Source organism: Elephantulus edwardii, unplaced genomic scaffold (assembly GCF_000299155.1).
Source record: "Elephantulus edwardii isolate Elephantulus edwardi_28Jun2011 unplaced genomic scaffold, EleEdw1.0 scaffold00233, whole genome shotgun sequence".
Taxonomy (NCBI): domain Eukaryota; kingdom Metazoa; phylum Chordata; class Mammalia; order Macroscelidea; family Macroscelididae; genus Elephantulus; species Elephantulus edwardii.
In genome coordinates this window covers 1,735,691-1,745,182 of record NW_006399983.1, presented here as the reverse complement: position 1 = coordinate 1,745,182, position 9,492 = coordinate 1,735,691, and the positions used below count along the sequence as shown (strand labels likewise).

The following is a 9,492-nucleotide window of genomic DNA, read 5'->3' as shown; positions in this document are numbered from 1 at the left end:
CTGCTTCCAAGCTTGTTTTAACTGGGGAGCTCCACCAAACATTTTCATCTGAATTATTATTAAAAAAACCTCAAACTTGTTGCCATCACTCAGAACCGACTCATAGCTGACCCACCCACAGGTCTCCAGACGCTGTAAATCACACAGGAGGAGACTGTCCATCTTTGTTCTGCAGAGCTGTTAGTGGATTTGAACCGGCTGTCTTTAGGTTAGCAGTACAACTCTCTATGGATTAGACCAACAGAACTCACTATAGTACTCATGTACTATGTACTCACTACACATTCAGTTATTGCCTTGATACTTTACCTCTTCACTCTGACGTTGTTATGTGCTGTCAAGTCGGAACCAATCAATAGCTGACCATCCAGTGGGTTTTCAGAAGCTGTAAGTCACATGGGAGGAGATTACCCATCTTTCTCCTGTGGATGGATGATGGATTACGTATTTGGGGCATGTTATCCTTAAGGAAGGACATCAAGCTTGGAAAGGGGAAAAGGGTCAATTTAGGAGAAAATTCTCAACAAGATGGATTGCACAGTGAGTGACTGCAGTTATGGGTTCAAGGGTGTCAAAGGTGGTGACAGGCACAGACAGGATAGATAACACAGGGTTCAGATCTGTTGTTCACAGGGTTGCTATGAGTCACAGGTGACTCAACAGCACCTAACAAAAGCAACAACAACATCTTGAGTCCTAGACCGCTCTTACTGTGAGTGGGTTTCCCAAATTCTGAGCCACTCCAAATCCCCTTTCTACACCCACGTACCCCCCACCCCCACCCCACCCTCGTCTGTAGTGGCTGGAGTCTATGTTGTTAGGAATCAAAGAACCTTAACTGAATTAACTTGTAACAATGACAGTAACAATCTCTAGTTGTTCCAATGTTCTTCTTTATATCAAACTGTACTTTTCCTGAACTCTTCCACTCCTTTGTTCTGGAGCAATTCTGAATCAATATGCCTCACAGGAAGGCCACTCAAACATTTAAAAACAACATGCTTTCTCTTAGTCATCTTCTTTTTCCTGGGATAAATATCCTTGATTTCTCAACATTTTCCTGCAGAATGTATTTTCCAAGCCTCTCCCTGATCCATTTGTCCCTCCTCTGGACTCCTAAAACATGATTCTCCTTTAGGGAACATGTAGAATACACTGGGTTCATTACTTCTCCTGGTCTCCTCCCTAAATTTCTTAAATAGTAGTTTCGTGGGGTTTTTTTTTTAGTAGTACCATAACTACATTAAACACATTGTTGATTATAACTAACTTTTTAGATGTATTATTTATTACCGAAGAAAAATGGATTTTTAAAAAAATCCATTTAAAAGCACACACAGCCCACGCTTCAGTGCTCATCACTTAGATTTTTGTTAACAGTCTCCTCCAGCAATTAGCCGCCTCTGAAAACTCACTGGCGCTATGGGTTGGTTCCAATTCAATAGTACCCAGCAACAACATGTAACATTCTGGAAGATCTGGTGGCGTGATCCATGAGGAGTTTCAATATTAACCCTATTCGAAGGCAGAACCTCTCTGACAGTTTTAATCCACCCTTTGGTCCAAGGAAGACAGATAGGCAATCTCCTCCGTGCGATTTACAGCCTTCAAAATCCACTGAGGGGTGCGGGGGTCAGCTATAAGTCAGTTCCGATTCAATAGCAATGAGAGAAAGAGAGAGGGGCCGTGTTTTTCCACCACATATTATACATTAACTAGCATCCTTTGGATTCACTCTTGAGTTCTGTATCTTTCCCCCCATCTGTCTTTTTTGTCTATTTTGTTTTGCCTCTTACAAGCAATGGTTTGATAAAAATTTATGCCTTTGTATACTTGTCTGCTGATTTTGTATTCTTTCATAAAAGCAGAATTGCTAAATCAAAATATATAGCTTTTTGTGAGGCTTTTCATTTTATATCCTCAGATTACACCCCAGAAACCAATTTGCACTCCTCTTGCCAGGTTATCAAAGGTCTTATAACCAAAATAAAACGCACTCCCATCCAGTCCTCGAGAGCAGAGCAGGGCTGAGCTGCCCCACGGGGTCTCCAAGGCCATAAATCTTTACAGAAACAGACTGCCTCTTCTCTCCTGTTAGTGCGTCCAAGTAAGTCACTGGCCTTTTTCATTAGCCGCTGAGTGCCTGCTGTAACCGCTATGCCACAGAGCTTCCTACAATAGGTCTTCTTCAGAGTCCTGACATTTTCACATGAGCCACTGCCAAGTCAGATGCCTTCATCCTATAGCAGTAACTGATCTTTAAACTAATTGGAATGCTGCATTTACACTCTTTGAATTTTATTCCATTGGCTGCTCGTTACCACCTGTTGAGTTTATGGCCTTATGATTCAGTCAGGTATGGGATCACTCATCCATTCTGGTTTCGTCACCTGCAAATCTGACTAGTATTTGTACTCTGTTTTCATCTAAGTTAAAGATGACTTTGTTAGGGAGCTCTGGTGGCCTAGAGGCAAAAAGCTGCACTGAAATCCCAGAGGTGCATGGTTCGAATCCACCAGATGCTCTGCTGGAGAAGCAGGGACAATCTCTTCCTCCTGTACCAGCCAGATCTGATGGTACACGCACAAAAATTGGAAGGGGAAAAAAAAAGATCACTTTGTTGATTAGATTTGGAGCCATGTGCTGAATCCCAGGGCAGTCTATTAGAGCTGTTTTCAGACTAAGAGATTGTTACCTACCTACACACCTGTCTGACAGCTTTGGAGGCCGCTTCCATCTCACCCGCATCTTTCTCTCAAATTCTCAGATGTAGCTCAATCAGCAACTAATGAGACAGTGTCTTGTCACCACAAGACCGGACCCCAACAGTACATCCAGTCTATTCTGATTGATCAATACTCGAATGTGCCAGAGTTAAATATTGTTAATATCATCCTTGCAGCCATGGATTCACCCACTAAGATTTAAATGGATGTAATAGTTTGCCTTATTTATCTCATATACTTTGTCTTAGTTATGTAATGCTGTTATACCAACAATACCACAAATGGCTGACTTTAGCAAACAGAAATATATGTTTTCATCATTTAGGAGTCTATAAATCTAAATTTAGGGCACTGGATCTAGAAGAAGGCCGTGTGTGTGTGTGTGTGTGTGTGTGTGTGTGTGTGTGTGTGTGACCCAGGGCTCTTTAGCTCCTGTTTCCTAGTTCCTTAGAGACCTTCAGCTTCCTGAATCTCTCTCTCTCTCTCTCTCTTTTCTGGCTTACTTATTTAATTTTTTTTCAATCTCAAAAGAGATGAACTCTGTACTTCATACACTATCTTGTCTCATCAGTATAGCAAATACTACCTATTCCCAAGTAGGATTATAACCATAAGTAGAGTTTCAAATTTACAATACATAATTTTGAGGGATGTAATTCAATTCATGTTTTAAATTTTTTTGAGGACATTATATGTCTCAAACATAACTAAAGCCACATTCTGTTGCTCTTGTCCCCTCCAAAAGTATGCTTGTTTTCTAAAATTTAATACTTTCATACATTTGTGTTTATTGAAATATGTCAATTAGTATTCCATCAATTCCTGTGGCTTTTTTTTTTCCAAGTCCTTCAAAGCAGCCTGAACTTTGTCCTTCATCACCATTGCCTCTGGAGACTAAGGTGTGCCTGATCCAGGCCATGGTCTTAGCAATTACTTGCTATGCATCAGAGAGCTGGACAATGACTAAGGGTGACAGAAGAAGAATTAATGCCTTTGAGCTGTGGTGCTGGAGAAGAGTCTTGAACATACATGGACCGCCAAGAGAACAACAGGTCTGTCTTGGAGAGGCTGAAACCAACTTTCTCCTTAAGAGGCTAGAATTCTGAAACTTCATCTCACATACTTTGGGCACGTGATCAGGAAGGACCAGGCCTTGTAGAAGGACATTATGCTCAGAAGGATGGAAGGACAGCACAGGAGAGGAAGACTCCAGATGAGATGGATTGATGCAGTCACTGGGACAATGGAGGTAGGTGTATTGGAATTGGTGAGTCTTTGCTCAGGACAGGGCAGGCTCCCGGGCTGCTGTACATAGGGTCGCCATGAGTTGCAGGGGACTTGAAGCACATAACAACAGTAAGACATTTGTGTATATCCATACACAAAACACATTATTTCTTTTTACATTTGAGAATTTTGTATAAGTAGTACCATATGTATGTACCTCCTAAAATCTCCTAAAACACTGTGTGCTTGGAGTGTGTGCATATTCTTACACATTATATTGTTGGTAGACATATTATATGGAGGTCCAGCTCATGATCACTTCCGTTCAACAGAATGAAACCTTGTTTGATTTAGCACTATCTTCACCATCATTGGTACACTTGAGTCCATGTGTATTTGTGTGCCTTTGGACCTCAGCTTATCTCCCAGGACCATATCAGATCATACTCTGTGTGATCCACACGGTTCTCATGGACTACTTTAGGGAATTAGTGTACCAGGTGCTTATGCATAGTCTATCGTAGACTGGATGCTCTGCTGAAGCCTGCTTTTTTATGGATATTTTCAACAGTAATGGCATTGTTTAAACATTAATGGCAATTAATTAATAGTAAATTAATGGCAATGTTTAAACATTGTTTAAATATTAGTCATTGTTGTTGAGTACCTTCAAGTCAAGCACTACTCATAGCAATCCTACGAACAAAAAGCCTGAAGCCCCTCTACAACTATCAGTATTTATCAGAGTTCATAGAGTTTCCAGATACACGTTGTTTAGGAAGTGGATGCCATTCATGCTTCCATAACAACATCCAAACCACCACAGTGACACAAATTAGCAAACAGAGATGAATCAATGAATATACCAAAAATCCACTGCCACTGAGTTGATTTTGACTCACAGCAATCATCTAGCACAGAGGAGGACTGCTCCATAGGGTTTCCAGGACTGAATAGCTTCATGGAAACAGCCTGCCACATCTTTCTTCTTTGAAGCTGCTGTTGGGTCCAAAGCCAGCAACATTTGGGAAAATAGTCAAGCTCCATAACCACTCTGTCACCATGATTTCGTATTGATACATAGAACTCTCAAAAAAGCTAATGGCCTTTGAGTCAGAACCAATTCATAACAGATCCTCTAGAGGTTTTCAGAGGCTGTAAATCACATGGAAGGAGACAGATCATCTCTCTCTCTCGAAGCTGCTGGTAGATTTGAACTTCTAAAAAGGCATCACTTTGGGTCAGTAGTGCAACTCCCTATGGACTACTTCACCAGAACACCTTATGGATGGAGATAGAGATAGATAGATAGATAGATAGATAGATAGATAGATAGATAGATAGATAGATGGATGATAGATAGATAGATCTAATTCATTTAAACTTTCTTTTTCTCTAATTTTTAAACACAATACTCTCACCAAAGGATAGATCAATTCAAAAGAAACTCAACAAAGTTGCAGAAGATCTTAGACCCCTTCCAGATGGACCAGTAAGCTTTACTTTTGGTGGTAAAGCTTCATCTGTCATACTTTGGCCATGTTACTAGGAGAAGCTATTACTTGGAAAGGCACATCATGTTTGGAAAGGTGGAGGGTCTGTGAAGGAAAGAAAGACCCTCAATGAGATGTGTAGACACAGTGACTGCAGCAATAGGTTCCAGTGTGTCAGAGACAAGGAAGGTGGCCCAGGACAGGGTTTATGTCTGTTGTTCATCAGGTCATTGTTAGTCATACTTGACTCAACAACACCGAACAACAACAATGACCCACTCAAGGAATTTTATTTAAGGACATTCATCCAGATCACTTTGTAGAGGGTCATTATAAGATAAATACATAGTAGAATTGCTGGGTCATAAAATATGAACATCGTGGCCTAGTGGCAAGAAGCTGTGCTGCAATCCTGAAGGCATGCAGTTCGAGGCCACCACCAGCTGCTCCACAGAGAAGGATGGGCAAGCTCCTCTCATGGGATTAACTGCCTCTGAAAACCCACTGGAGGTTCTGTTACAGATTGATTCTGACTCGACAGTAAACAACAACAACTTATCAATTAGTGTCTACATATTTTCCTACCAACAGTCTATGTATTCTATTTTCCCATATCTTCACTAATATTTTATACTATCAGACTCACTAATGGTTGTCATACTTTTGGGTATGCAACAGTTCTTTAGTATTTTAATTTTTTATCCCTAATTAATAATACAATAGGCATTTTATCCATAAGCATCATGATTATTTTGAACTTCCTCTTCTTCTATGAGGGTGCTCTGGTGGCATTATTGGATAGGGTATCACACTGCCAACCCAAAGATCTGTGGTTCAAATTCACCAGCTGCTCCTCCAGTGAAAGAAGGGTAATTTCCTCTTTGTGATTCATGGCTTCTGAAACCCCCTGAAAGGTTGGTTATGGGTCGGTTCTGACTCAATGGCAGTGAGTTGAGTTGTCTTCTTCTATGAATTGTGTGTGGTAACGTGCTGGACCTAGTGTCAAAGATGGTCCCCAATAATCCTTGTGTCATAGTATTCACATGCTTGTGTAATTCTCTCCCACAATCTGGGTTGGTCTGTGAGATCAATAGAACACAGCTTAAGTGACAGTATATTACATCTAACATTAGGTTATAAAGAATATCACAGTTCCATCCTGATCATTCTCTTTTCTCTTGGCTCTCTGTCTCTGGGGGAAGCCAGCTGCCATGTCAGAAGAAGCTCAGTGGGGAGGCTCACATGCCTATGAACAAAGGCCTCCACCCAACAGCCATCAAGGCACCAAGGCCTCTGCCAAACAGCCACATGAATGAACTTGGAAATGGATCCACATGACGGACGGCAACCCCAGCCAACATCTGGTCTGCAGTGTCATGAGACACCCAGAACCACACAGCTAAGGCAGTCCCGATGCTTACCCCGCAGAAACTGTGAGGTTAGAAGTGTTTTTTTTTAAGCTGTGAAGTTTGGGGGATAAATTTTTATGCAGCAACAGAAAACTAGAATAATATTCTTTCTGATGAGTTTTCTCTTTTTGCTGATTCGAAAATAAAATGTTCATTTAAATGCTGTAGACAGTAATTTTGTATCAGTTATATTTGATACAGACTTCCCAATTGGACTTTTCACTTTATTAAAAATGTCTTTTGACAAAATAAAGATTTTGGCTTTCTTTTTAAAATTTCTTTGTCTGCAAGTTTTTCATTGTGACTTTAGTGAAGGTTTACAAAGCAAATTTATTTTTCATTCAATCATTTCTGCACATTTCAACCAATAATTTTTCAATATCCACAATGTATTTGCACCTTTCCCCACTCCCTCCTCTAATTCGGAGGTCTGTTAATCTTTCTATATATCTTTGTGTCTTCTCTTCCTGTAGTGATGTTTTGCTGATCATTGTATCACTGAATATTATCTGTCCCTTCATTCATCTTGCTATGTGACTATTATCTGAAATGAAGGTTGCTCAGAAGGACTTGGCAAAAATAAGCACCAAAAATTGATGGGATACCAAATGATATATTTCAACAAACAGATGGTGCCTTGGATGTGTTCACCAGGTTGTGTCAAGAAATCTGGAGGACAACTATCTGGCCAACTGACTGGAAGAGATCCATATTTATCCTCATTCCCCAAAAAAGATAAAACAGAGTGTGGAAATAATCAAATAACAGTAATACCACACGCAAGCAAAATTCTGCTGAAGATACTCCAGAAATGACTGGAGAACTGCCAGAAGTACAAGCTGGGCTTAGAAGATGTCATGGTACTAGAGACATTATCGCCAAGGTCAGGTGGATCTTGGCTGAAAACAAAAAGTACCAAAGAAATGTGTAGCTGTTTTTTCAACGACTATGCAAAGTCATTTGACTGTGTGGATCACAACAAATTGTGGCTTAACTTGAGAAAAATGGGAATCCCAGAACACTTGATTGTGCTCATGTGAAATCTATACTCATACCATGAAGCATTCCTCAGAAAAGAGCAAGAAAACACTGCATGGTTCAAAATCAGGAAAGGAATGTGTCAGGTATGTGTCCTATCTCCATATCTTTTCCATCTATGCGCTGAACAGAACATCCTGAAGGCTGGACTTTATAGGAGGAATGTGGCATAAAGTTTGGAAAAGGCCCATCAACAACTTGTGTTATGCAGATGACACAACCCTGCTTCCTGAAACTGAGGAGGATCTGAAGTGTTTGCTGCAGAAGGTCAAGGACTGTAATCTTAAATGTAGATTGAATCTCAACATCAAGAAAACAATGACTCTCACCAGTGAGTCAACTGGCATCACTATGATAGACGGAAAAGAGATTGAGGTTTTAATAATTATAGGTTAAAAAAAACAATTATAGCTTGCTTGGCTCCACTGTCAACACTCTTGGCACTAGCAGTCAGAAAATCAAAAGACGAATTGCACTGGACAAATATGCCATCAGGGACCTCTCCAGAATACTGAGAAGCAATGATGTCAGTCTAGGGACTAAGGCACCTCTGATCCAGGCCATGGTCTTTGGAATTACTCGCTATGCATCAGAGAGCTGGACAATGACTAAGGATGACAGAATAAGATTCAATTCCTTCGAATTGTGGTGTTGGGAAAGAGCCTTGACCATACCGTGGACCCCTAAGAAAACAAATATGTTTGTCTTGGAGAGGGTGAAACCAAGTTTCTCCTTGGAGGCTAAGATTTTAAAGCTCTGTCTTACATACTTTTGGAACATGGCCAAGAACTACCCATCCTTGGAGAAGGACATCACGTTTGGAAGGGTGGAGGGACAGTGCAGGAGAGGAAGAACCTGAATGAGATGAATTGATACGGTTACTGGGAAAATGAGGATAGGTATGTTGGAATCAATGAGAATGGCTCAGAATAGTGCGGGCTTCAAAGCTATTATATATAGGGTCGCTGTGAGTCACAGGCACATAGCAATAGCAACAACATCTTTTTTGAGATCTCTGGTGGCCTCCAAACAGACTGCTTTTCTGGGAATGTGTTTGACGTGCAGGTTTGCTCTGTCCCTGGAGTGAGGCTAGCCAACCTAGGCCTAGGGTTTGAACCAGGAGGCAGCCTTAAGCCCAAGGCAGCTGGAAGAAGTGGCCATGTTGTTCCTAGTTTGGCTGGCTCCCCCCAGGCTCGTGGGAAGCTCTCCTTGCCAGAAGGCAGGAACGTGCTGGTGGGAGTGCAGGAATCATGGCAAGCTTTTGGAGTCAACTGCTTTTCTGGGAATGTGCTTGATGTGCAGGTTTGCTCTGTCCCTGGAGTGAGGCTAGCCAGTCTGGGCCTAGGGTTTGAATCAGGAGACGGCCTTAAGCCCAAAGGGCCTGAGGGCCTGTGGCCCTCGGGCCAGGTTCAAATTGTCTTCCTGTCAAACATTCTTCTAGGTGGTAGAGCACTGGTCTGTGCATTGCTCTACAGAGGTAACTCGTGGTTGCTGTGATGCTGAAGCCTGTGACAGTGATGTGCCAATCATGGTAATGGGCACCCATGGTGGACAGTGTTGGCTGGAGCTTCCCGACTAAATCAAGCCTGGAAGCAGGAG

At 41.5% G+C, this 9,492-nt stretch overlaps 1 pseudogene; it reads left to right on the top strand.

Moving 5' to 3' along the window:
* Positions 1-3,969: 3,969 nt before the first annotated feature.
* LOC102843760 overlaps positions 3,970-9,492 on the top strand; it is a 74,929-nt pseudogene continuing 69,406 nt past the window's right edge.